The sequence below is a fragment of the Oryx dammah genome, unplaced genomic scaffold (assembly GCF_014754425.2).
Source record: "Oryx dammah isolate SB20612 unplaced genomic scaffold, SCBI_Odam_1.1 HiC_scaffold_23, whole genome shotgun sequence".
NCBI lineage: Eukaryota > Metazoa > Chordata > Mammalia > Artiodactyla > Bovidae > Oryx > Oryx dammah.
The window spans coordinates 43144878-43171884 of record NW_024070207.1 but is presented as its reverse complement, the minus strand read 5'-3'; the positions used below and the strand labels follow the sequence as shown (position 1 = coordinate 43171884).

Sequence of the window (27007 nt, the reverse complement as noted above, 5' to 3'; positions counted from 1 at the left end):
TTTTAAAAAATTATTTATATTTTAATTGAAGGATAATTGCTTTACAGAATTTTGTTGTTTTCTGTCAAACATCAACATGAATCAGTCATAGGTATACATATGTCTCCTGCCTCTTGAACCTCCCTCCCATCTCCCTCCCCATCCCACCCCTCTAGGTTAATACAGAGCCCGTGTTTGAGTTCCCTGAGACATAATGCAAATTGCTGTTGGCTATCTGTTTCACATACGGAAATGTAAATTTTCATGTTGCTCTCTCCATACAGCTCACCCTCTCTCCCCTCTCCCTGTGTCCATAAGTCTATTCTTTATGCCTGTTTCTCCACTGCTGCCTTGCAAATAAATTCATTGGTACCATCTTTCTAGATTTCATATGTATGTATTAGTATATAATATTTATCTTTCTCTTTCTGACTTACTTCACTCTATAAAGGCTCCAGGCTCATCCACCTCATTAGAATTGACTCAAATGCATTCCTTTTTATGGCTGAGTAATATTCCATTGTGTATTTGTACTGCAGCTTCTTTATCCATTCATCTGTCAGTCAGTGGACATCTAGGTTGCTTCCCTGTTCTAGCTATTGTAAATAGTGCTGCAATGAACATTGGGGTACATGTGTCTTTTTCAATTTTGATTTCCTTAGGGTATATGCCTAGGAGTGGGATTGCTGGGTCACATGATGGTTTTATTCCTAGTTTTTTAAGGAATCTCCACACCATCTTCCATAGTGGCTGTATCAGTTTACATTCCCACCAACAGTGCAAGAGGGTTCCCTTTTATCCACACCTCTCCAGCATTTGTTGTTGGTAGACTTTTGGATGATGGCCATTCTGACCAGTGTGAGGTGATATCTCATTGTAGTTTTGATTTGCATTTCTCTAATAATGAGCAATGTTGAGCATCTTTTCATGTGTTTGTTAGCCACCTGCATGTCTCCTTTGGAGAAATGTCTGTTTAGGTCTTTTTCCTACTTTTTGATTGGGTTGTTTGTTTTTCTGGTATTAAGTTGTTTGAGCTGCTTGTATATTTTGGAAATTAATCCTTTGTCAGTTGTCTCATTTGCTATTATTTTCTCCCATTCTGAGAGTTGTCTTTTCACCTTGTTTGTAGTTTCCTTTGCTGTGCAAAAGCTTTTAAGTTTAATTAAGTCCCACTTGTTTACTTTTGTTTTTATTTCCATTACTCTAGGAGGTGGATCATAGAGGATCTTGCTTTGATTTATGTCATCAAGTTTTCTGCCTGTGTTTTCCTCTAAGAGTTTTATAGTTTCTGATCTTACATTTAGGTCTTTAATCCATTTGAGTTTATCTTTGTGTATGGTGTTTGGAAGTGTTCTAATTTCATCCTTTTACATGTAGTGTTAGTTTTCCCAGCGCGGCTTATTGAAGAAGCTGTCTTTGCCCCATGGTATATTCTTGCCTCCTTTGTCAAAAATAAGGTACCCATAGGTGCACAGGTTTATTTCTGGGCTTTCTATCTTGTTCCATGATGACTCCCTCCTTGACACCCTCACTTTCCTAGCTCCCAGCCTGCTTTGTTCTTCTTAGCCTTCTCAGTCTGTCCTCTCCCTGACATTAATCTGATCGAGGTGATCAGGGTTATGTCTTCTGTCCTCCGTGCTCACATTCAGTGCCCCACTGAGGAGCTCATTCGTGCCTCACCTTCAATTCCTGCCTCTATACTGAGCTGACAGAATTTAGATTTCCAGCTCCTTTCCTCTAAGCTCCTGATCTATATACGCAACTGTCCACTGCCCTGCTTCCCAGGCATCTCGGTTCAACTCATCTCAAAAGGAACTCCCCGTCCTTCCAGCCCACTCCACACCATCACTTCCCCTGGGGTTTCACATCCCCGTGAATAGCTCTCAGCATCCACCAAGGGTGCCAGCCTGAGAAGGAGTCACTCTTGACCCCTCCTGCTCCCTCACACTCCACATTCAATTCATCGGCAAGGCTTTTCAGTTAGAACTCTGACATCTCTCTCAGATCAACCCATGCATCCCTGCATGCATCCCCTCTTCCCGCTCTCCTCCTCTGAGTGGCTATCACCTCTTCCTGAACAATAGCATCCATGCAGGTCTCTGCTCCCTCACCCTGGTCTGCCTCCCCACCATCCATTCTCTGCATGGCAGCCAGATCTTTCAAAATCCTAAGTCAGGTCATGTCGCTCTCTGGCTTAAAATCCATCAACTGTTCCCCACTGGCCTTTTTACAAGCAAGTCTCCTAATCCTGGACCAAAGACCTTGAGTGACATGGGCCCACTGACCTCATCACCTCATCCTGTACCATTCTTCCTTTTCCTGATTACCCCCAGCCTAACTAACAATCTATCAACTCCTTCAACTTGTCACGAACTTTCCTTTCTTGGGGTCTTCCTTAAAGTTTCCTCTGCCTGTAAGCCTTTCTCCCACATACCACCCTGCCTCCTGCAGTCTCTGCCTAGAAAACTGCACATCCTTTAGTTGTTGTTTAGTCACTAAGTCATGTGTGTCTCTTTCTGCGACCCCGTGGACTATAGCCCACCAGGCTCCTCTGTCCGTGGGATTTCCCAGGCAAGAATACTGGAGCGGGTTGCCACATCCTTTAGAGCTCAGACCAAATGCTACTGCCTTCATGATCCTCCAAGCCGGGCCAAGCCTTCATTATCTACTCTCCTAGCAACCTGGTTCTTTTCTTCCCATCACCTACATACCTAGCCAGTAATTAAAACAGGAAGCATATGGTTTCAATTAGGTGATCCCCTTCACTAGGTTGCAAGCACCTGATTGTCAGGGATGCTGTCTGCTTTTACATCACCAGCACCTCTCTAACACTGAGCATAGGACTTGGCACGAAATTTTACTCAATCCATACTGGTTAAATAAATATGTGAATATTGTTATTTCTTGCCCAGTTGAATATTGTTTGTGATCACTGAGGGCCAAGCCAGCATCCAGCTTGCATACCACTGTAGTCTCTGCTCCCAGTTCCGTGCCTGGCCAAGGAGCAAGTCTGGTTTAGGGGTGGGCATGGCCTCACCTCAGGGACACCTGGACCTGCTGCCAAATGCCAAGCCTGTGGCAGGTCTGGCTCAGTCATCTCTGCAGGACAAGCCACAGCTGGTGAGGAAGATCCCCCTGGAGAGGATTCCTGGGGGCTTTTGGAGCAGGAAAAGTGAAACAAGACTGCCATTTTCCAGAGTCCTCCAGAATAGAGCATTAGTGAGAGTGTTCGTACCACCAGGCCCCGATGGCTCAGCAGGTAAAGAATCGCCTGCAATGCAGGAGACGCAGGTTCAATCCCTGGGTTAGGAAGATCTTCTGGTGAAGAGAATGGCTACCCACTCCAGTATTCTTGCCTGGGAAACCCTAGGGACAGAGGATCCTGGGGGGCCATGGTCCATGGGGTCACAAAGAGTCTGACATGACTGAGGGAGCACTAGTAGGGAGGACCTACTGTCACAGGACCTGGTACAAGCCAGCTTATTTTTATTTATTTATTTATTTATTTATGTTTATTTATTTTATTTTTTAATATAAGTTTATTTATTTTAATTGGAAGTTAATTACTTTACAATATTGTATTGGTTTTGCCATACATCAACATGAATCCACCACAGGTATACACGTGTTCTTTGACCATGCTGCACAGCTTGTGGGATCTTAGTTCCCTGACCAGGGATCAAACCTGTGCTTCCTGCATTGGAAGCACACAGTCTTAACCACTGGATTGCCTGGCAATTCCTGAGCCAGCTTAGAGGGCATGCCAAGCACTGCTGAGAGTTTTTTGGGCATTCTTTAATTTCAGCCTTGAAAAACTCTGTGCAATACGTGATCTTTTATAGGTGAGAAAATTGAGGCCTAACAAGATTAGATAATTTTGTCAGGGTCATATAGCAGTGTCATCTTGAACTCCAGTGTAGACACTTGTTCTCTGGACATAAAATAGACTCCTGCTCATGGGGCCTTGGTGTCCCCAGGTGGACAGTGAAGAGGTTGGACAAGAGTGTCGTCAAGGGCCTTTCTTAGTGTTTCCATCTGGCAGCAACAGCTTGTTTTCCAGGGAGAAGTGGCTGAACTGAGTCCCTTTCAGGGCCAGTTGTCACCTCCTGGGTCTCATTATTCTGTGCAGTCAGCCTGTCCCCGAGATCCCTGCCATGGTACCTTGCATGAACCTCAGCTCCACTCCTGCTGCGAGGAGTGGGGTTGATAGTCATCTGCTGCCCTGGCCCTGCACTCACAGTTCTGCCTCACCCGCCCCCCTCCTTCCCACCCACACACACACAAGCTGACGGAGGTCCCCTCTTCCCTTGGCAAGCCACTTGTCCTGCCTTCATTCTCCCACTCGGGGTTGCTGGGAGGTTGTCAAGGGACAACCTTGCCAGGGGAGCTGACTCTCTCCAACAGTGGCCAGCGTCGCATTTTACAGTCTCCTGGCAGGAATTGCTACCCTGTGTTGTGTGTGTCCTCCGTGCCAGGACATGTGCTGAATACCATCCTCGTGTCTCCACATAGAATCCTTGCCATCACACTGTCAGAGAGAGGCCATCCTTTATACACGAGCAAACCAAACCTCAGGGAAACGACATCACAGAGCTCACCTCTAAAAACAGGCCCCAAGCGTGAGAGGTGGGAGGGAGGTTCAAGAGGGAGGGGACTTATGCAGCTAACTCATGTTGATATATGGCAGAAACCAAAGCAATATTGTAAAGCAATTACCCTTCAATTAAAAATAAATAAGTTAAAAAAAGGAAGTGGCCCCAATGGAGGTCCAAGGCCAATCATTTTCTGCCTATGCTGCTTTCCTGTCACTTCCTCTCCACGTGGGCTTTGGCCAGGGACCTGTCCTCCCTGAGCCTCAGTGTCCTCATGTGTGAAAGGAAGATGATGTGAGCGCCCATCTCATAGGGTTGCCAAGAGGCTCAAAACACAAGCTGTGCAGACCTAGCGCAGAGGAAGTGCTCCATGTGTTGTAGCAATTACATGTGTGGTGGTTGTAGTTAGTGATGTAGCCTTACACCTCTGAGCTGTGCCCACTGAGCTCTTCCAGCCAACCCTCTTCCTCTGAACAGCCAGGAGGCTAGGGTGTAAAAGCCGAGCCGCTTTGTGGCCAGGGAACATGGTGTCTTTTCATCTCTCCACAGTCCCCTTCCCCAGCCCATCCCGTCTGCTCTGGGAGAGCTGGCTTTTGAGTCATGACTCTGCCCAGGTGACGAGAATAATGAGGTGATCCACCTAGTAGGCGACTGAGCCGCTCATGCCTAATAAAAAAGACAAATTCCCAAGGCCAGGCAGCCAGTGCCTTTAAATAAAACTGAAATCCAGTGAAGGAGAGATCTTCACAGTTGTTGAAATCATGGCCTCCTGCACCTGTGGAAGGGAATATGTGGCACTCCCAGGTTGAAATCTAATATGTGGGCTCCTAATCTCTTAAAACTGATTACTTTAATGAATTTTAAAGGTAGAGCTTTAATTAAAACAGGTCTTTGTGGACAGAAAGCATGCTATTTTGTGAGCTTGGTAAATATTGCCTTTTAAACTAGTAAGTTCAGTTACCAGAAATACTACTGCATATAAACAGTTGGTTTTTTTCATCCTGTGCTGTGGAAACATAACTAGATATTGAAGAGAGGCTGGCTGCATTTCAAAGCCTGGCATTTGGCTCTGCAAATAATAGCGACTTAAATGTACAGGACATCTTTCTCCTCTGGAGCACAAAGAACTTTCCAGGCATGATCTCATCCTGTCTTCAGACATTCCCCTCTGAGGCTGGACTGAGGAAGACAGTGTTCATGATGGCAGCAATGCCAGGCCTTTCTGACTCCCCCAAGACCCCTATTGCACCCCCACCCCACCCTGTACATTACAGAGAAGATGGAGACCACCCAAAGGAACATGACAATTTCTTCTCCCTTTCTCCCTACCCAGCTGGTAGGTACCACTTCCTTTTGTTCAGAAGAAAAATAAATAATGTGAGTACTCAGGTTGATGTTATGTGCCAAGCACTGGGCTAAGCATGAAAGTATTATGTCATGTAACACTCAAAACAATCCTGGGGCATAGGTACTAATATTACCCACAAAGGCTCCTCCACTTCACTCACTAACAGCCTTGCTGTGGCCTGCCAGTCCCCCATGCAAGTCCCTCTAGCTCTCTGTTCTCATTCCCTCCCCTTTCTCCTTTGTCTGGAGGGATATCTGAGAGTAGAGGACAGGCTAGAGCAGCATGCCTCACAGTGACAAATTGCTTGCCAATATTTTTTTTTAAAGAGACCCTCTCTTGGGCATCTTCTCTGTGCCAAATTTCATGCCAATAAATTTTAAATTAACTATTTACCTTTCCCAGGAGCTCTGTGAGGAAGGTATCATTATTATACTCATCTTAGTGATGAGAAAACCAAGACTTAACAGAAGCTGAGATCTTCTCCCAAGGCCACAGACTTGGTAAATGACATGTCCTGGCCTTCAAACTAAACTGTCTGACTCCAGAGGCTGCTCTATTTCCATTCAACTCACTGCCTCCCAAAGTCTAGAAATCTGTCTGCAAACATATGTGCAGTTCTGCACCTTTTCCCATTGCACATCTCCCATTGGCCACATTCGTTGTAACTTCCCCTAATAGCAGCATAATTTATAGGCTGAGAGGCAGTGTGTGTGGCTTGTGTCACCTGTCATTCACCTCTAATTACGTGACTCAGCCGTTGAGTGCTTCATTGTCAGAAAGCAGATCCTTTCCATCAGTAGAGTTCTGTCTTCATTCAAGTAACCTCTAATTTGTGAGCCAGCTATTCCCTTTAGATTATTTGGAGAAGGTGTTAGTCATGTCGTGGTCAGTTTCAGGAAACCCACTTATTTTCCTTTTGTCTTTTCTTATCTCCAGATTTATTGTAATGACTTAGGGATTTGCATTCCTAATTGAAAATCAAAGAATGGAGGACTTGACCTTGGAGGATGTTGCAGAGACCCCTAGAACTCACCAATATTCATGTTCTACTCTTCTTAGGCATTTAGTTCAACTGTCGTTCCTAGGCTCCCCTGCAATAAGGTGTGGCCATGTGACTATTCCACACAAAACAAATGTAAATGATGTGTACTTTGTCCAGTTAGCCCAGAACAGCTCCAGGTAATCCTCAATCCCTTTCCCATATCTCAATCAGATTGATGGAGAGAACTCTAAGCATTGGGCTTCCCAGGTGGCTCAATGGTAAAGAATCCACTTGCAATATGGGAGACACAAGTTCGATCCCTCAGTTGGGAAGATCTCCTGGAGAAGGAAATGGCAACCTACTCCACTATTCTTGCCTGGAAAATCCCATGGACGGTCACAAAGAGTCGGACATGACTTCATGACTAAAACAACAACAGCTCTGAGTATGAGAGGAGCCTGGATCCAGGATGACAAGGAGAGAGCTGCCTGACCAGGAACACTTGCACTGGGTTATGACATGGATGGCAAACAACGCTTTTTTCGTTTTGCTACTGAATTTTGAGTTACAGAGGCTAGCTTTACTGACCTTAACTAATATAGAGGAAAGCAATAATTTCTGGATATCCAAAATACAGATGGAAAGGAAGGATGCATAATAAGCCAAGAAAAGCAGAATCATTGATGAGGAGGAATCTGATATACAGTGAATGAATTACCTCCTTTCTCCATGTCCATATATCCTTTTTTAAAAATTTATTTATTTATTTATTTATTTTTAATTTTTACTTTACAATTCTGTATTGGTTTTGGCATAGATTGACATGAATCCACCACATATATCCTTTTATTTCTCTCATCTCCCTCCTGCAAAGGAATCAGCACAACTTTGATCAAGATCATTTCCTCCCCATATAGAGCTGATTAAAAACAGTAAACACCAATGGATGAATGTGCAAACCCATTGATCAACCTCAGCATCTCACCAATTGGTGGAATATACTAGATGGAGATTGTTTGAGGAGGAGTCTAATGTGTGGAGGTCACTGCTAAGCAGAGAGAGGTCTTCCTTTCCCACCACCAGTCCTCATGGGTCTCTGGAGATCAGCTTGTCTTCTTAATCCTCTCAGTGGTGACTCTGACCCATGAGAGTCAGCACAAGCAGAAACATCCCATTGAGGGGAGGGAGTTATGCATATTCAATACCAGAAACCCTCATGGAGCCAGGGCTTTGGGTGGGAATGCAAAGAATCTATATTTTTAACAGGTGACACAGGGGCTCATTGTAACTTTTATCCACTGTGGAGAACTTTTTGTTAGATATGGAGGAGGTTTTTAGTAGATTGTATAGTTGGAGACATGGAGGCCTCAGGGGGTGGGGTGGACATGACCTGTTCAACACCTCCTGGCTGGTCAGTACCAGCAAGAGAACTAGATTAAGGCTGACTGCTCCAGATCCTTTTAAAGCAAGCTTGGGTTTAATCATTTTATAAAAATGAGAAGTAATTTTAATGCAATAAATCTTTTATAGTATGGTAGGCTTGGAGGCATATCTCCTCCCCAACCCAGTGTAAGTTATGGAAATATAACAGGGTGAGTCATCTCTTTGTGTATATACGTTTATTTGAAAGTATCAGAATATTATAAATGTGTTTTTCTGAAATATTAACTTGGAGATTTGCTGGAAATCGTGCAGTTTTTGCCTCTGCTGTGTTATGTTAAAAAAACATGTTCATTGATGAGTGACTAATAGCTGTGTATCTGTTTATCATTATTCAGTCATTAAACATTTACAGAGCACTTGTGGGAGAGTTGGATTAGGTGTTGTTTAGAGGGTTGTGTGGATATGTGGGCCAAAGACATGCCTTGCTCTGGGACACAAGCCCTTCAATTCTCAGGACCCCTCCCCTATATTCCCCCCACAGGAGCCTTCCAGAAAGTCAGAGCAGCTCTGACCACAAAGAAAAGTTCTGCCTTTCCCCTGTCAGCACTGCTTCATCCAGGATCCATCCTTTCAGCTTCATTCCCATAGTCTCCCCTGCTTCTTAGCCTCTTTTGCTTTATTTTTTAAAGTGATTTTAATTTATTGTTATTATTTTTTGACCATGCTGTGCAGCTTATAGGATCTTAGTGCCCAGACCAGGAACTGAACCCAGATCCCTGGCAGTGAAAGCACCAAGTCCTAACCACTGGACCACCAGGGAATTCTCTAGCCTCTTCTATTTTAAATGGTCTCTCTTGCTTTTTATTAAGCATTGAACTTTTTAATTAGTCAAAAATGCCATATTCTTTGTAAAAGGTATATAAAATATAGACAAGAAAATTGAGAAAAAATGGATTAACTGCACCAACCATAAGAAACCACTCAACATTTACTGAACATGCTTTCGTCTTTTTTCCTATGCATATAGAGTCACATGTGTTTTAAATTTATACACATGAAATTATATTTCAGACACTATAACTTGCCTTTTGATCAATTGTGGAAAGATTTCCATGACCACAAATACTTCATTTTTACTTTTAGTGTCTGCATAACATTTTACTGTAAAGAGGAACTATCATGTACTTAACTATATGTTCATGAATATTCAATTATTTCCAATTTTTCTCTGTAATGAATAGTGTTTCTGTATTTATCCTTATATACACACACGTTGTTGTTATTCACTAAGTTGTGTCCAACTCTTTTGTGACCCCATGGACTGTAGCCCACCAAGGTCTTTTGTCCATGGGATTTCCCAGGCAAGAATCCTGGAGTGGGTTGCCATTTCCTCCAGGGGATCTTCCTTACCCAAGGATCAAACCCATGTCTCCTACATTGGCATGTGGATACTTTACCACTGAGCCACCAGGGAAGTCCTATATACACACATTTTTATGTTTATCTTATTATTTCCAAAGAAGAAATTCCTAGAAACTGAATTTCTACATCAAAGGGTATATACTTTTTTGAGGTTTTTAATCCTTATCTCTTTAGCCTTTGAGTCTATGTCCATACCACCCTGAACCTGCCCGATCTTGTGTCTTTAGCTTTTGATCCATCTTCTCCTAAAAATATTGCCTCCCAGATTATTCCATTTGCACTTAAGAAACCTCAGACCAAGTATTGCCCCACCAACCAAGACCTTAGGTCATACAGCCAGCCAGATATTGTCAGAGCAGAAGCTAAAACTTTAATTTTCTGACCCAATTGACTTATAAACATTTGGGTTACCACTAAGGGCTCAGTGTTACCCTGGTGGCTCAGTGTTAAAGAATCTGGCTGTGAATGCAGGAGATGTGGGTTCAATCCCTTAGCTGGGATGATTCCCTGGAGAAGGAAATAGCAACCCACTCCTGTATTCTTGCCTGGGAAATCTCATGGTCAGAGGAGTCTGGTAGGCTACAGTCCATGGGGTTGCAAAAGAGTTGGACACAACTGAGCGAGTAAACAACAACAAAGGGTTAACAATGGCTGCCACTAGCCCACTCTTTCTTGCCAACAGTGATCTGGCTGCTGCCTGGAAGGAGAATCTGGTTTGCAATGGGCCTCTGGCTTATCTTTGAATTTTTACTCATGTCCAAATGGAAATCACATTACTTAAAATACAAACATGATTTAATGATTTTTAAAATGTGTAGCTGTCTCCATTCTAATTGCCCATTAAGGCAAGGAACATGACTATGGAATGATAGGGAAAAAATGATATGCAGATAAATGTGAAGCTGAGAGCAAAGGGATGCAAGAGACGTAGCCTAGTAGAGAAGAGCAAGGAACCATGGTTCTAAGTTTCACTCTGCCACTAAGTCTCTGGATCATTGAGAAATCCTTTTGCAGAGGAGGTTGGACACTGATCTCTAGGCTTCCTGCCAGTTTTAGTGATCTAGGATTAAAAATCAACAGGTTTGAAGTTTACCCCTTTTCCCAGGTTTATAAAGAAGGGGGTGTTTGAGAAGCCTAATAATATACCCTGGACCCAGGGCTTAAAGCTTGAATCAACTGGCCATGAATTAAATGAGCCTTAAAGCACCTTTTTTCACTTTCACTTCACTTTCAAAGCCTGAAAGTGAATAACTTAATGTAGTTCATGGAATCTAAAATGCCATACTAGTAAGATGCTCTCTTATATACCACTAAGAAATGTTTATTTAATGCTTACCATTAAACTACGAAACAATACTATTTTATGTATCAATGATAACTTACATCCTAATCTCAAATTTTAAGATTATCTGGCCTTCACATTCACAGACCCCTCTATGTTGTACAGAGGAAGAAAGCCTGGAGAAGTGACATGAGTAGCCCAAAGCCACAGAGATAGTGTGGGACTAGAACCAAACAGCAATAGAGAGAAGCACTTGCAGAATAGAGGAGTAAGGATGTCCAAAAATCATTCCTTCATGAAAGCAGGGAAAACACTGGCAAATTTATCAAAGTCAACTTGTTCACAACTTTTTCTAGAAATTAACCAAAAGCTTCAAAAATCCATGGAGAATTTTATTCAAGAAAAATAGCTGGACTTTGATAAGAATAGAAGACTTTGCTGTGTTTTATCTTTCCCTACTTACATCCTCCTCTCCCCAACTCAGTGGCGGCCTTGAAAACCAGTAGCCTAGGAAGAGAGCCAGTGTTAAAAGAAAAACAACAGAGCATCAAACTATGTGAGGCAAAAACTAATAGAACTGCCAAGAGACATAGATAAATCTACTATTATAGTTGAAAACTTCAACATCCCTCTCTCAGAAAAGGATAGATCCAACAGACAGAAAATCAGTAAGAACAGACTTGAACTGAACAATACCCATCAGTCAACTGAATATAACTGATACCTCTAGACTACATCTAACAACAGCAGAATACACCTTCTTATCAAACTAACATGGAATAGTCACCAAGATAGGCTACAATTTGGGCCATAAAACACAACTTAACAAATTTAAAAGACTAAGTCATATAATGTCTCCTTTCAGACAACAATGGAAAATGATAATGAAGGAGGACTTTGAACAGCTCTAAGCCCACAGGTTTGATAACCTAGATGAACTAGACCAATTCCTTGAAAGACACAATCTGCCAAAACTCACACAAGAAGAAACAGACAACAGATATGCCTGTATGTAAAGAAACTGAATCAATAATATCCTTCCAAAATAGAAAGCATTGGTCTCAGATTGGGTTCACTGCTGAATTCTACCAATCATTTAAAAAAAGAAATTATAGCAATTCTTTACAGTCTCAGAGAATAGAAGCAGAGGGAAAACATCTTAACTCATTTGAGGGCAGCATTGCCCTAATATCAAAACCAGACAAGACATTACAAGAAAACTGCAGACCAATATCGCTCATGAACATGGAAAAATCCTCATCAAAATATTAGCAAATTGAATCCAACAATGTATAAAAAAGATTATACACCATGACTAATGGAATTTATCCCAGGTGTGCAAGGCTGATTCAACACTTGAAAATCAATGTAATTTATCTTATCAACAGACAAAAAAGAAAAATATCACATGATCATATCAATAAATGCAGAAAAAGCATTTGACAAATCCACACTGAACTCTTAATAAGCTGGAGTGGAACTTCTTCAACTTGATAAAGTTGGGTGAAAGTCATTATATAATTGTCCAAGCCCATAGAATATACAGCACCAAGAATGAACCCTAATATAAACTATGAACTTTGAGTGATTATGATGTGTGAATGTAGGTTTATTAATTGTAACATATATACCACTCTGGTGGGAATGTTGATAATGAGGGTAGATATGCATGTGTGAGGCAGGAGATATATGAGAAATCTCTGTACTTTCCCCTTACTTTTTCTGAAATTTTATTAAAAACTTTTAATGAAAATGATCCAGCTATATTCACTTTACAAAAGGGTCACTTTAATTAAAGAATCATTATAAGGGACAAAGAATGACACTATTTGTTGATAAAAAAAATAGTCCATTAAGAAAATCCAATAATATAAATATATACATAGCTAATAATAGAACCCCAAAATATAGGAGCCAAAAACTGACAGAAATGAAATAGAATAGATAGTTCTCCATAATATTTGAAGATTTAAATACCTCACTTTCAAAAATGAATAGAATAATGAGATGATCAATAAAGAAATGTTATACACCAACTAGACCTAACGGACACTGCATCCAACAGCAACAGACTATACATTTTTCTGATGTGCACTTGGAACACTATCTAGGAGAATAGGCCATAAATTAGGCTACAAAACAAGTCTCAGTAAATTTTAAAATATTGAAATCCTGTAAAGTAATTTCTCTAACTCAACATAAACTAGAAATCATTAAAATAGTAAATCTGAAAAGTTCACAAATATGTGGAAATTAAACAGCACACTCTTAAGCAACCAATGGATCAAAGGAAATCACAAGGGAAATTATAAAACAATTGGAGGTAAATGAAAGTGAAATGATATTATACCAAAACTTAAGGGATGCAATGAAAGCAGTGCTCAGAGGGAAATTTATGACTATAAACACTTACATTACAAAAGAAGAAAGATCTTAAATCAATAACCTATATCTTTGTACCATAAAGGAAACAAAAAGAGAAAACTAAACTCTACTGTAGCAGAAGGAAGGATTGAGCTTAAAGTAGAAAATTTTCAAAGTACACAAGAGAAAAGCAATAGAATCAATAAAACCCAAAGTTGGTTCTTCAGGAGCCAAGAAACACAAAAAGAAGATTCAAATTATTAAAATCAGAAATGAAGTTGACATTACTACAGACCTACAGAAATAAAAAATATTGTAAGATAGTACTGTGAACAATTGTAAACCAAAAAATTAGATATTCTAGATGAAATGGATAAAGTCCTAGAAACAAACTATTAAACCTGACTCAAGAAGAAATAGAAAATCTAAGTAGACTCATAACAAACTGAGATTGAATCAGTAATCAAAAACCTCTTCACAAAGAAAACCTAGGACCAGATGAATTCTACAAAATATTTTAAAAGGCACTAACATAAATTCTTCTGAAACTCTTCCAAAATATGTAATTTTAGAGGGATTGTTCCCTAATTTATTCTTTGAAACCAGCATTCTCCTATCAAGGCCAGACAAAGACCTCACAAGCAAAAAAAACTACAGATGGATATCCATTACAAATATGAATGTAAACATCATCAACAAATTACTAACAACCAAATCCAGCAGTATATTAAGGGGACTCTAAACCATGAGCAGCTGAGATTTGTCTAAAGAATGCAAGGAGTTCGACATTAAGGAAAAGAATAGTCAATATGTATTAGTCTACTAAGACTGCCTTAACAGAATGCTACAGCCTCGGTGGCTTAAATAACAGAAATTTATTTTCTCGGATACAGAGGCTGAAAGTCCAAGATCAAGGTGCTGGTTGGTTTCTAGTGAGCCTTCTCCCTTGCTTCCTTCTTGCTGTGTCTTCACATGGCATTTCCTCTATGCTTATGCACTCCTAGTGTCTCTTCCTCTTCTTGTAGGCATACCAGTCCTATTGGAATAACACCCTATCCTTATTACTTCATTTAATCTGATTACCTGCTTAAAGACCCTATCTTCAGATACAGTCACACTGAGGGTTTGGGCTTTAACATATTTTTTTTTTTGAGGGGGAAATGATTCAATTCATAATTTAATATACCATACTAACAGAATGAAGGGGGAGAAAATTCATATGATTATCTCAACTGAGGCAGAAAAAAGCATTTGATAAAATTAGATTTCCCTATTTATGATAAGAATATTCAACAAATTAGAAATAGATGGGCACTTCCTCAACATGATATAGTGCATTTATAAAAAACTCACAGTGAACATCATATTTAATGGTGAAAGACTGAAAACTCTCTCTGTAAGATCAGGAACAAGACATGCAACTTGCTTTCCCCAATTCTATTCAACATTGTATAGGAAGTTCTAGCCACAACAATTAAGCAAGAAAAATAAAGAAAAGATATCCAAATTGAAATGAAGTAGAACTATCTCTATTTTCAGATGAAATGATTGTATATATAGAAATTCCATGATATTATATATAGAATTTCTAGAGCATCCATAAAAACTATTAGTGCTAATAAACAAATTCAGAAAATTTTCAGAATATAAGTTCAACATAAAATGATCAATTGTAACTTTATATGCTAGTAATAAATTATTCATAAGGCAATTTAAAGTAAACAGTTTCATTCACAATAGCAAGAAATTTAACCTAGGTGGTGCAAGATTATACACTGAAAATTACAAACATTGCTGAAAGAAATTAGAGTTAAATAAATGGAAAAATACCTTGTGTACATGAACTTGAAGATTTAGTATTATCATTATCTAATACTCCCTAACGGAGAAGGCACTGGCACCCCACTCCAGTACTCTTGCCTGGAAACTCCCATGGACGGAGGACCCTGATGGGCTGCAGTCCGTGGGGTCGCTAAGAGTCGGACACGACTGAGTGACTTCCTTTTCACTTTACACTTTCATGCATTGGAGAAGGAAATGGCAACCCACTCCAGCGTTCTTGCCTGGAGAATCCCAGGGATGGAGGAGCCTGATGGGCTGCCGTCTATGGGGTCGCACAGAGTTGGACACGACTGAAGCGACTTAGCAGCAGCAGCAGTATTCCCTAAATTGATCTAAAGATTCAGTGCAATTCCTGTCAATATCACAATAGCCCCCTTCAGTTCAGTCACTCAGTCGTGTCCAACTCTTTGTGACCCCATGGACTGCCATATGCCAGATTTCCTGTCTATGACCAACTCCTGAAGCTTGCTCAAACTCATGTCCATCAAGCCAGATGTGAAATACCCCCCTTATTTTTACATAAATGGAAAAGTTGATCCTAAAATTCATATAAAATTTCAAGGGACTCTGAGTAGCCAAAAACAATTTTATTTTTTTATTTTTTTTTCAAAAACAATTTTAAAGACACAAAACAAATCTGAAAGAGTGTCTCCATCCATTCAGGCTGCTATAACAAAATAATATATACTGAATGGCTTATAAACATCAGAAATTTATTTCTCACAGTTTTGAAGGCTAGGAAGTCCCAGAATGTAGCACAACAGATTTGTCATCTGGTGAGGACCTGCTTTCTGGTTCATATATGGCTATCTTCTCAGTGTGTCCTCATATAGCAGAAGAGACAAGGGAGCTCTTCTGGGTTTCTTTTATATGGGCACTAATCTCATTTATGAGACCTCTGCTCTCATGAGCTGATCACCTTCTAAAGACTTCACATCCAAGCACCATCACCCTAGAGGTTAGGATGTCATCATGTGATTTTGGAAGGATACAAGTATTCAATCAATAGCAAGGAGTCACACTTCTCTGTTTCGAAACTTGACTGAAAAGATACAGTAATTTTAAAAAGTGTTGGTAGGAGCTTCCCTGGTGGTCTAGTGGTTGAGAGTCTACCTGCCAATGCAGGGGACATGGGTTCAATCCCTGGTCCAGGAAGATTCCGCATGCCACAGAGCAGCTAGGCCCATGTGCCACAACTACTGAACCCACACTCTAGAGCCTACAAGCTGCAACTACTGAGTCCATGTTCTACCACTACTGAGCCCACACACTGCAACTACTGAAGCCTGCATACCTAGAGCTATGCTCCACAAGCAAGATCACTGCAATGAGAAGCCTGTGCACCACAATGAAGAGTAGCCCCACCCCCTTACCACAACTAGAGAAAGCCGGGGCACAGCAATAAAGACCCAGCGCAGCCAAAACTATTAAAAGAAAAAAAAATTCCTTCAATAAAGGAATAAGGATAGATACATAGATTAATGGAATAGAACTGAGAGTCTAGAAATAAATCCATATAACTAAGATCAATTGATTTTTCATAAGGATGCCAAGATCATTCAATGGGAAAAGGAGTCTTTTAACAAGTGATCCTGGGGAAAATGGATATGTGTATGTATTAATAAAAGATTGAAGTTGGATTCTTACCTCATATCATATGCAAAGATTAGCACAAAGAGGATCAAAGACCTAAATATAAGAACTAAAATTATGAGACTCTTAGAATGAAGCATAGAAGAAGCCTTCATAAAAATGGATTTGGGAGTGACTTCTTATATATGACACCAAAAGCACAGGCAACAAAAAAAGAATAGATAAACTGAACTTCATCAAAATTAAAGTTTTCTGTGCATCAAAGAAATACTATGAACAGAGTAAAAAGGCAACCCACAATGTCAGAGAAAATATTTGCAAAACAAATATTTAATAAGGGATTAATATCCTAATCTCCTGAAGCTCCAATACTTTGGCTACCTGATGCAAACAGTCAATTCATTGGAAAAGACCTTGATGCTGGGAAAGATCAAAGGCAGAAGAGGTGACAGAGGATGAGACAGTTGGATGACATCACCAATTCAATGGACATGAACTTGAGCTAACTCTGGGAGATGGTGAGGGACAGGGAAGCCTGGCATGCTGCAGACCATGCGATCACGAAGAGTCAAACACGACTAGCGACTGAACAACAACAATATTCTAATAAATTAAAAAAAAAACTCATACAGCTCAATAACAACAACAAAAGAACTAAAAAATTGGCAAGGACCTGAATGTACATTTCTCCAAAGAAGATATAAAAGTGGGTGACAAATATATAACAGATACTCATCACCCAGGTTCAATCCCTGAGTCAGGAAAATCCCATGGAGAAGGGAGTGGCTACCCACTCCAGTATTCTTGCCTGGAGAATCCCATGGAAAGAGCAGCTAGGCAGGCTACAGTTCATGGGGTCACAAAGAGTCAGACATGACTGAGTCACTAACACTTCATTGTCACTATTATTCTGGAGAAAGGAATGGCTACCCACTCCAGTATTCTTGCCTGGAACATTCCATGGACAGAGGAGCCTGGTGGGCTATATTAGGGAAATGTAAATCAAAACCATAATGAGATACTACTTCACACCAATTAGGTTGTGCATGTGTGTGCATTAGCTTTTCAGTCATATCCGACTGTTTGCGATGCTATGGACTGTAGCCCTCCAGGTTCTTCTGTCCATGGGACTCTCCAGGCAAGAATACTGGAGTGGGTTGCCATGCCCTCCTTCAGGGGATCTTCCTGACCCAGGGATTGAACCCACGACCATTACATCTCCTGCATTGGCAGGCAGATTTTTTACCACTAGTGCCACCTGGGAAGCCAAGTGACTAGGTGGAGATGTAAATTAGCACTTATCAATCTATGGCATGCTTTGGAAACACCTGGGCATCCTGTTAAAATGCAGATTCTGATGTAGTAGATTTGGGGTGAGGTTTGAGATTCTGCATTAAAAAAAAAAATTAGCCATGCCACACAGCATGTGAGATCTTAGTTTCCAGACCAGAGATTGAACCTGCATCCCCTGCATTTTATGGGGACATAGTTCTAGGGGACAAAATCTTAACAACTGGACCAGCAAGCAAGTCCTGAGATTGTGCATTTTAAATAAGCTCCCAGGTAACACTGATGTTGCTGATCTCTGAAGAATATACTTTGAGAAAGAAGGCTGTAAAGGAATGATTCTTCACCTTGGTTGTCAGTTAAAGCCTTCATTTAGCAGTTTTTTGAAGAAACAACTGTACTAGAAAGTCATAGAGGCAAGGTTTGTTGGGAATAAGGCTTTGAATAAAGTTGAGTGTGTTTCTGTGTAAAATAGCAAACACTATTTAGTATGTGCCAATCACAATGCTAAAGCATCTCATTGATTATCCCTTTTCAGTCCTTTGAACAATTCCATGAGGAAGTCACTTGTCTTTTAGACTGGGTGGTTTATAAACAAGAAAAATTTGTTTCTCACAGTTCTCGAGTCTGGGAAATCAAAGATCAAGTTGCTGGCAGATTCAGTGTCTGGTGAGGGCATACTTTCTGGTTCATAAATGGCCAGCTTCTTGTGGTGTCTTCACATGGTGGAAGGACCTAGGGGGCTCTCTGGGGTCTCTTTTGTAAGAGCACCAGTCCTGATCAAGAAGACTCCATTCTTAAGACCTAATCACCTCCCAAAGGCCCCACCTCCTAACATCATCACACTGGGAATTAAGTTTCAACATATGAATTTTAGGGGGACACATTCAGTCTATAGCAGTGCTATTATAGCTGAGAGACTAAGCACAGAGAGGTGAAGTGATTTGTCTATGTTTATGTATGTAGAACATGGCAGAGCCAGAAATTATACACAGACAGTTGAACACCAGAGCTCTTTAACCAGGGCACTACCCCAAACTTGCATACCAGTGTCTACCTAGTACTCATACACTTCCCAATGGCAAGCTATCATTTATGTGTTTATCTGTTTATTCTTCTCTACCTCCTATACTTAAAATCATATAAAAATGTAAACCAATGCAGAATTGTAAAGTAAAATAAAAAATAAATAAATTTAAAAAAAAGAAAGAAAATGATAGAAGAACATGCTTTGAGTGAATGCTTATTCTGTGCAAGTTTGACCAGGACCTATAACATAAAATCATCTCATTTAACTTAATTCTCACAACAGTCCTTTCAGATAGTTATTATAACCCCGAGTTTATATACAATCACACTAGATTTTGCATAGCTTAAGGAACGTGTTCAAGATCACTAAGCTAGCACACTTTAGGAGAACCAGGGTGGAAACTCAGGTCACCAAGCCTATCAGTCTGTACTTCTTTTCATCTAACAGACTGTTTTTGCAATGATCTTCATAGACCTTCGGAGAAGGCAATGGCACCCTACTCCAGTACTCTTGCCTGGAAAGTCCCATGGATGGAGGAGCCTGGGAGGCTGCAGTCCATGGGGTCGCTAAGAGTCAGGCACGACTGAGTGACTTCACTTTCAATTTTCACTTTCCACTTTCATGCATTGGAGAAGGCAATGGCACCCCACTCCAGTATTCTTACCTGGAGAATCCCAGAGACAGAGGAGCCTGGTGGGCTGCCATCTATGGGGTCACACAGAGTCGGACACGACTGAAGCGACTTAGCAGTCATAGACCTTGGTGTTGTACTACTCAATGAGCACTTCTTGGCTTTGGGCCATCTAAGCTGTGTAGTCAAAGTTAGTATTTATCATTTATGCTAGCTCTTTCAGGCCAGGTAGTTTCAGAGTGGTTCTTTTTTGTTTTGTTTTGTTTTCATCTTACTTTATATGGCTTCAAATTTTAATAAATAGGGTGAAGGAGAAGGAATGTTACTGCTGCTATTAATAATTTTATATTAAGCTATAGCCAATTAATGATATGATCATTTCAGTTGAAGAGCAAAGGGACTGAGCCATATATATACATGTATCCATTCTCTCCCAACACCTCCCCCCTCCCAGTCCAGGCTCAGAATTGTTCTTCTATCCCAACCTCATCAGTTCCCAAGGCCAGATATCCTGGTTATCAAACTTTGGCTATAATCCTGTTCTCAAGGATCCTGCTACACAGCAAATTTTCAGTGTGTGTGGTTGTGGTTATGGTGAGTGGTGATGGGGTGGTGGTGGAGGCTGGTTAAACAAAAACACCCATCAGCCATATTTGGGGCTTTCAAACTTAATAAGCCTCCACATTCTCTACACACTTTCTCAGTGGATTTGAGAATAGTTATTTTAAATGGTTGTTTTTAAAAAGTACATTTTGAACTTCACAGTGAAGTCTGAGAAGTCAAAGCAACTACACGCCACAGTGGAATCAGATGTGCTAGTTAATGGGTGGACTTGTACTCAAACTTGAGCAAAATATTCTCATTAGGTTCTTTTAACCATTGTCAAGATGAAATGAGTTATGTTACATGAAACAGTTTAAATTCAGAGAAAAGTGTACAGAGTACTAGAAGAGACACAACCATATACCATATCCAGTATTAACAAATGTTAAACTTTTGCTTCAAGTTTTTCCATTTTTTAAAATAAAAAATTATATTACCGAAATTTCCAGTTGTAAAATGGTTGAACAAAATTTTTGAGTTGGGGTAAATAGACCCCTGGGAATACAGAGGTACTCTATATCTATTTCCATATCCTCTCCTTATAGATTCTCTCCTGAAATAGATCAGCCTGAGTAAAGATATTAGAAGGTTTAATAAACTTGCCCACTGATAGATCATTAAACATATTTTTTTATGAAATATGACTAAGTGATTAGGGCATATGATTTGAAAGGAGTTCAGGGCATAGAGTGACTTTGCTATACCAAACTCCTTTTAATACTTGCTTATGTGAACAAAGTTTCCTAGCCCTCAGGCATACAAAAATGTAAAAGAGGGATAGAATTGATGCTGAACGTTGTCTAATTCTATCAGAAAGGCCTATCAGTTAAGAGATACCTAAGTTAATGGAGAACCTATACTCATCCAATGCATTTAGAAATGAATTTGCAATAAAATTTTATTTTTAGGTTGAAGAAATTTAATGGCTTAATAAATAGTAAATATTTTATTTAATGTTATAAATAAAATGATGAATAATTAATAATTATTTAATAAAATAGTTAATAATATTTAATAAAATAGTTAAACATTTTATATTCTTTTTAAAATTGTGTGCCAATAGAAAATTTTTATTTTTATTTATTTATTTATTTTTAAATTTTATTTTTACTTTATTTTACTTTACAATACTGTATTGGTTTTGCCATACATTGACATGAATCCATCACGGGTGTATACAAGCTCCCAATCCTGAATCCCCCTCCCACCTCCCACCCCATATCATCTCTCTGGATCATCCCCATGCACCAGCCCCAAGCATCCTGTATCCTGTATTGAACTTAGACTGGCACTTCATTTCTTACATGATAGTATACATGTTTCAATGCCATTCTCCCAAATCACCCACCCTCTCCCTCTCCCTCAGAGTCCAAAAGTCCATTCTATACATCTGTGTCTCTTTTGCTGTCTCGCATACAGGGTCATCATTACCATCTTTCTAAATTCCATATATATGTGTCAGTATACTGTATTGGTGTTTTTCTTTCTGGCTTACTTCACTCTGTATAATCGGCTCCAGTTTCATCCATCTCATTAGAACTGATTCAAATGTATTCTTTTTAATGGCTGACTAATACTCCATTGTGTATATGTACCACAGCTTTCTTATCCATTCATCTGCTGATGGACATCTAGGTTGTTTCCATGTCCTGGCTATTATAAACAGTGCTGCAATGAACATTGGGGTACATGTGTCTCCTTCCATTCTGGTTTCCTCAGTGTGTATGCCCAGCAGTGGGATTGCTGGGTCATAAGGCAGCTTTATTTGCAATTTTTTAAGGAATCTCCACACTGTTCTCCATAGTGGCTGTACTAGTTTGCATTCCCACCAACAGTGTAGGAGGGTTCCCTTTTCCCCACACCCACTCCAGCATTTATTGCTTGTAGACTTTTGGATCGTAGCCATTGTGACTGGTGTGAAATGGTACCTCACTGTGGTCTTGATTTGCATTTCTCTGATAATGAGTGATGTTGAGAATCTTTTCATGTGTTTGTTAGTCATCCGTATGTCTTCTTTGGAGAAATGTCTATTTAGTTCTTTGGCCCATTTTTTGATTGGGTCGTTTATTTTTCTGGAGTTGAGCTGCATAAGTTGCTTGTATATTGTTGAGATTAGTTGTTTGTCAGTTGCTTCATTTGCTATTGTTTTCTCCCATTCAGAAGGCTGTCTTTTCACCTTACTTATAGTTTCCTTTGTTGTGCAGAAGCTTTTAATTTTAATTAGATCCCATTTGTTTATTTTTGCTTTTCTTTCCAGTATTCTGGGAGGTGGATCATAGAGGATCCTGCTGTGATTTATGTCAGAGACTGTTTTGCCTATGTTCTCCTCTAGGAGTTTTATAGTTTCTGGTCTTACATTTAGATCTTTAATCCATTTTGAGTTTATTTTTGTGTGTGGTGTTAGAAAGTGATCTAGTTTCATTCTTTCACAAGTGGTTGACCAGTTTTCTCAGCACCACTTGTTAAAGAGATTGTCTTCACTCCATTGTATATTCTTGCCTCCTTTGTTGAAGATAAGGTGTCCATATGTTTGTGGATTTATCTCTGGGCTTTCTATTTTGTTCCATTGATCTATATTTCTGTCTTTGTGCCAGTACCATACTGTCTTGATGACTGTGGCTTTGTAGTAGAGCCTGAAGTCAGGCAAGTTGATTCCTCCAGTTCCATTCTTCTTTCTCAAGATTGCTTTGGCTATTCGAGCTTTTTGTATTTCCATACAAACCTTGAAATTATTTGTTCTAGTTCTGTGAAAAATACCGTGGTAGCTTGATAGGGATTGCATTGAATCTGTAGATTGCTTTGGGTAGTATACTCATTTTCACTATATTGATTCTTCCAATCCATGAACATGGTATATTTCTTCATCTATTAGTGTCCTCTTTGATTTCTTTCATCAGTGTTTTATAGTTTTTGATATATAGGTCTTCAGTTTTTTTAGGTAGATATATTCCTAAGTATTTTATTCTTTTCGTTGCAATGGTGAATGGAATTGTTTCCTTAATTTCTTTTTCTACTTTCTCATTATTAGTGTATAAGAATGCAAGGGATTTCTGAGTGTTGATTTTATATCCTGCAACTTTACTATATTCATTGATTAGCTCTAGTAATTTTCTGGTGGAGTCTTTAGGATCTTCTGTGTAGAGGATCATGTCATCTGCAAACAGTGAGAGTTTTACTTCTTTTCCAATTTGGATTCCTTTTATTTCTTTTTCTGCTCTAATTGCAGTGGCCAAAACTTCCAGAACTATGTTGAATAGTAGTGGTGAAAGTGGGCACCCTTGTCTTGTTCCTGACTTTAGGGGAAATGCTTTCAATTTTTCACCATTGAGGATAATGTTTGCTGTGGGTTTGTCATGTATAGCTTTTATTATGTTGAGGTATGTTCCTTCTATTCCTGCTTTCTGAAGAGTTTTTATCACAAATGGATGTTGAATTTTGTCAAAGGCCTTCTCTGCATCTATTGAGATAATCATATGGCTTTTGTTTTTCAATTTGTTAATGTGGTGAAATTAAAGTTAATTTCAATTTACATATGTATTTTAATGTGACTTAATTATAGACATTCAAGTATAAAAATATATTAGGATAAAAATACTGGGGATATGGAATGGATATATGAGGTCAAAGAAAAATAGGAACTGTGTATATTTAAAGGAGATAATACTTCAATGGTTTTTATTTTATTCACAATCTGTGCAAAATTATATTCCTTGTACCTCCTAACACATATAACAAAAAGAGTCAACATTAAAACATGAAAGATTTGAAGAACACTGAAGTAAAGATTTTATTGCCTCCTTCTTTCAGAAATCATCTCAAATTAACCAGTACAAAAAGAAATCAGTATACACACTGTAACCTACAACAAAAATGTATGAAGAAGGGGTGCCAAGTGTAACACATGCAGGTATGAAAGATACCATGTGAGGTTAGGTGGGACAGTAAAATTCAGTTGAAGCTGGCAGAAATGATACATTGAACATTCTCTGATCAAAATGAACTATATGTAGAAAAATTAGAAAACAGTGACAAGAAAACACTACCACTTGAAAAATATGAATTTTAAGATCAGTAGGTCATGGAGAAGGAAATGGCAACATACTCTAGCATTCTTGCCTGGGAAATTCCATGGACAGAGGAGCTTGGTAGGCTACAGTCCATGGGATTGTGAAAGAATTCGACACGACTTAGAAACTAAACAACAAAAGTCATATTTCCAAGGAATTTATAATTCAGTGTTGTGGGGAGAAGGTGTATGTGTAAATAATTAGAATTCCAAAGTGAGAGTGATAGGTGCCCTTAAGGTATTTGTAGAAGTTGGTTGTAGATCTTGCTTCTTCCAGTGTCTTCACCTTAGGCCTACTGATTGAGAACTGGCACTTTAGCAGTGTACCTGGCTGATTCATATATGCCCATTAAATATGAGAAGTACAGCTGTAGATTTCTGAAAAGAAGAAAATTTCTTCTCATTGCAGAATCAGAGAAGTCTTCTTGAAGGAAGAGGAGAATAGAGCCTTGAAATGTCAAACTGATGTTAAATTTTCAGTCTTAAGTGGAATGAGTAAGGTAGCTTGTACCTTTCAATAACTTAATAAATCTTTATTATGAATTGGTTACCTTCTTTTTTGGTTTTATATTTTTAAGGAGTCTTATTGTGTGACATGCTGACATGGCCAGATGTCAGAACTAGTCCTAAAGAAACTGGCAAAGCCCTTGGCCAGTTTCCATTAGGATGGCTCTTTATTATCTTAGTCAAAATAAAATCATGGTCTTTAGTGGATTCTCAGTAGCCTTCCAATTACTCCACTCAAGAGGAGAGGGACAAAAATGGGACTTTGGAGAAGTTTCTTATGTAATGCTGTGGATCTCGGGTCTTGGTTGAGTTCTCATAAATATTACAGTGCAATTCTAACTGCTTTGATTCCTATGATGATATTGTGATCAAGATCTCTGATTCCTCTAATTCTGGGATTTTCTCATTATGTGATACCTTGAACATTATACTTTAATGAACCTAATTTTTAGTCACCTGAGTTTGTAGACATGAACATTACTAAAGTAATACAAAAAAGAAGAAAACAATGAAAAACAAGGAAAAAAATTATCTTAGAAAAATATTCAAGTATTGGAGCTAAAGAAAACTGTCAGAAAGTGCCATGGAATATTGCTAGTCTAGAGCTTTGCTCTTGTCTGTCTCAGAAACCAAGACAAACGAGGTATTACTTGCATGCTTCCATGGTTCTGTGGAACAAAAAGTGGTAAAAAAGCAGATTGTTGCACACAATTTTTGAGGAAGCTTCCAATGTCATTAAGGAAGAATATACAAATGCAAATCAAATAGTGTTTGCCAAAGTTGATTGTGATCAGCATGCTGATATAGCCCAGAGATACAGGATAAGCAAATACACAATCTTCAAATCGTTGCATAATGGGATGATGATGAAGAGAGGATACAGGGGTAGTGATAAGTGAAAGAAGTTGCAGATTACATCAGGCAACAAAAAAGTAACCCCTTCAAGAACTTCATGACTTAGCAGAAATCACCGCTCTTGTCCGCAGCAAAAGAAATATCATTAGATATTTAGAGCAAAAAGATTCAGAAAACTATAGAGTTTTTGAAAGAGTAGCAAATATTTTGCACGATGATTGTGCCTTCCTAGCTAGCTGCATTTGGGGTGGTTTCAGAACCAGAAAGATACAATGGAGACAACATAATCTACAAACCATCAGGGCTTTCTGCTCCAAATATGTTGTACTTGGAATCTATGACAAATTTTGATAAGATTTATAATTGAATTCAAGATAAATGTGTTCCTCTTGTCTGAGAAATAGCATTTGAAAATGGAGAGGGATTGACAGAGGAAGGACTGCCTTTTCTCATATGGTTCCACTGTATGAAAGAAGATACAGAAAGTTTAGAAATGTTCCAGAATGAAGTAGGCCAACAATTAATAAGTGAAAAAGGTACAATAAAATTTTACACACTCTGATGGTGACACATTTAAACATTGTCTTTTGCACATACAGAAAACTTCAGCAGATTGCCTTGTGATAGTTATTGACAGCTTTAGGCATATGTGTGTGTTTGCAGACTTCAGTGATGTAGTAATTCCTGAAAAATTCAAGCAGTTCATATTTGACTTACATTCTAGAAAACTACACAGAGAATTCCATCATGGTCCTGACCCAACTGATACAGCCTCAGGATAGGAAGTCCAAGATGTAGTAAGCAGTCCACTTGAGAGCTCCTTCCAAAGCACCCAGTGAATATAAGTATACTTTATTGAGGGATGGAGATGAGCTTTAAAAACTTAGAAAAACAACTTGCAAGCCTTTTTATTATGAAAATTATATTTTCATAATTCTAAGTTTGTTTTTACTTTGAATAAATTGAAAGATTTGGGGTTTTTTAGTTAATTTATTTTTTTTATTGAAGGATAATTGCTTTACAGAATTTTGTTGTTTTCTGTGAAACCTCAACATGAATCAGCCATAGGCATACACATATCCCCTCCCTCGTGAACTTCCCTCCCATCTCCCTCCGCCCCATTCCACCCCTCTAGGTTGACACAGAGCCCCTGTTTGAGTTTCCCATTGACCATCTGTTTTACATATGGTAATGTAAATATCCATGTTACTTTTTCCATACATCTCACCTTCATACATCTC

General features: G+C 39.2%; 1 pseudogene; it reads left to right on the top strand.

Annotated features, from left to right (window-relative positions):
• Positions 1 to 3006: 3006 nt before the first annotated feature.
• LOC120881553 lies at positions 3007 to 26645 on the top strand (annotated as a pseudogene).
• Positions 26646 to 27007: the final 362 nt, after the last annotated feature.